Here is a 3006-nt window from a genome sequence, read left to right on the forward strand (position 1 = left end):
ATTTTATAGGATTACATTGCAAATCATCTCATATTGAATGCATAACTTATTGTTCAGTACCATCAGTTTGCACATCTGACCATAAACCAGTATGGGGCTTGTATAAATGTGTCATTAGACCGGGCATAGACACGTAAGTAATAAAAATCTGTAGATATATAGTAGGGAATTGCAAAATAAGTATCTCTAAAATAATAGTATTATTAAAAATAGACTTTCTATAAAAATTCAAGATAAAAAAAAATTTAATTGTTGCTTGATGTGCTTAAAGCAAATTGACCAACAATACCCTAAAAATTAATTATGATTTAAACTATTACTTTTTTAGACAAATATCATAAATAGCATATCTAACTTTATTTATTTTTGGTGTTTAGTTCAAGTGTTTTAGTTTCTAAAATCTAAACAAAGTATTGATTACAAAAAAATATAATTAATGGATTAGTCTCCAATTAAACGAAAATATTGAAAAAAAAATTTAATTATTATTTTTAATGATTGGTCAGTGTCTTTTAGGTGATACATTTTTTTTTTTGTCTTTAATGAAGCTCAAAATTTAAATTTTTTTGGCAAAATAAAAGTTAGAAATTGTATGCAATTTTTTTTTACTTTGAAAATCGTATTTACTAATGGGAAAAGCCTTAAACACGTATTTTTGTTTGCATTTTATATGTTACAAAATTTTCATTTTAAAAAATTTAGTTTTTTTTCAACATTTATTTTATGTTTATGAGGTTTGCCTTTTGGTGATTATGATAATAATCAACGGCATATTTATATGCAGGCAATATAGGCAACTGCCTACAATGGCATATTTAAATATTGAAGGCCATCATATTTATAAAAAACAAGTTATTTTTTTATTGTTGTTATGACATATTGACTTCCTAATAATTTTCATTTATTGTGTATTTATGATATTTATATTAATAGCTATAAGCAGTTTATTTTATGATTTATTAATAAACTTAGATTTGTTTGAAAAATATTTTTAGATACTTTTTTTTTTTTGAGGAAGAATTACTAGTGTTATAGTAAAAATATATAAAAATGAGCCCCATCCGTCATAACGTAATGAAGGACAGCATATTTTTAAATGCCTAAAGGCGGAAAATATGTGAATACGCCCCTAATAATAATTATCATATATAATATGTATATTATCATATACAAGAGACAAGTCTTAATACATAAATTTTGTTTGAGCCACTTATGAGGGTTCCAAGTTTATTCAACTTTATCGTAGCATAGATATATTTTTTATTTTTAGAGGAAAATAAATACATCTAATTCCCCCCCCTCCATTAACAGCATATTACTATGATTTAAGTAATTAATACAAATTTGTACTGGTTGATGGTGTGTTTGGAATAACCTAACAAAATTTATAAATGTCTATAATTATTATAAATTAATATATTATTGACTTGAAAACTTAGTAGTGTGTTGTTATCAGGTTTATGGTTTTAGGGAGGTTTATATCCCCTTAAAACAAAAAAACATTTCTATGCTGTTATTTATTTTTTATTTATTAGATATAAAGGGGCATGAGCGCAGGTTACCATTTACGGAGTAATATATAAGAAAAACAACATATAACAAAATAGGTTAAAAAGTACATAATTTTATTGGAAAAATGACGGATCCTCATTGGCTAACTTCATCATACGGTTGATTGCCTCGTTTATTAAATAATTAGTAAGGTAATGTGGAATAAAGAAAGTATATGAGTTGCGAGTGTACCTTACAGGAACTTTAAAGTTGATTTAACAAAAAAGGAAGGGGAGTTCATAGAGCCTAATTAGAGCTTATTAAGGAAAGTAAGATTATAAGAACGGCGGCGGTCAGCTAGGGAGGATAAGTTAAGAAGAAAAAAAAGGGGAGAATAATTAAGTATTAATGTGAATTTCCTCAGATTTATTTTTAATGTTTACATCAGTAGACTATATAGGGTAAATAATTAGAACAAAATAAATTTGTCACATTAAAGTCTCTATGTATTTGAAGCCATCAGTAAAGTTTTATCATTCTATCCTAAATATCACAGATAGAAGGGAAATAAATATATACAATATAATAGTAGATAAAGTATATCTACTAGGCTTTGTTATTTCACAGAAAAAATGTTCGAATTCAACTTTATTAGTCATTCTATACCAAATAAATTACAAAAAAAACCCAGCACAGGGGGGTCGCGACACAGTGGTGACGTGGCATAGTTGGATCAAGTATAATGATATCTGACAGTGATTAAAATGACTATCAAAAAAAAAACGCTTCGATGCAAATCTTTAGATAGTGTTTAATATTAAAAAATTGGTGTATTATTCCAAAAGCTACATGATCTGCTAGCTCCTTATTAATATCCTGATTAATATAAAGTATGTCGAATGAAAAAGGAATTATTAAAACTATTATTTCTCATAAAAAAATTGTGNGAAAAAGGGTTTATTAAAAAATATTATTTCTCATAAAAAAATTGTGTTAATCCATACACTTTTCAATAAGTTATAGCATTATAAAGTAAAAAATGTAAAAAATAAAATCGAGAATTTTCACACAAATATAGCATTCGGTAGCCATTTTCCCCACANACAAAAATAGCATTTGGTAGCCATTTTCACCGTGAAGATAGAATAAGGTCCGAAATTTTTTTTGCCATAATAAAATGTATTACATCANAGTCCAGAGGTCAAATTTTTTTTTTTCATAATAAAGTACATTACATTAGCTTTAATTTAAGATATATATAAAAGTGTCAGACCTTCCGGAACATTTTCAAAAGTTAAGTTGAAAAAGTTAATTTTTTGTGAAAAAAATGTCATTTTAAATCCCCCTCTGTGGGCAGGTTAAGTGTCAGCTTTACAAAAAAAATATATCAAATGATAGGTAAAGACATCAAGCATCTAAAAAAAAAAATATATATATATTGATATGTTCAATTTTTAAGGGTAATGTCTCCAACTAGATACGATTTGTGATCTTTTGACGTACATTTGAAAGAAA

This window comes from Daktulosphaira vitifoliae, unplaced genomic scaffold, assembly GCF_025091365.1.
Source record: "Daktulosphaira vitifoliae isolate Bord-2020 unplaced genomic scaffold, ASM2509136v1 Scaffold_1, whole genome shotgun sequence".
NCBI classification, from domain to species: domain Eukaryota; kingdom Metazoa; phylum Arthropoda; class Insecta; order Hemiptera; family Phylloxeridae; genus Daktulosphaira; species Daktulosphaira vitifoliae.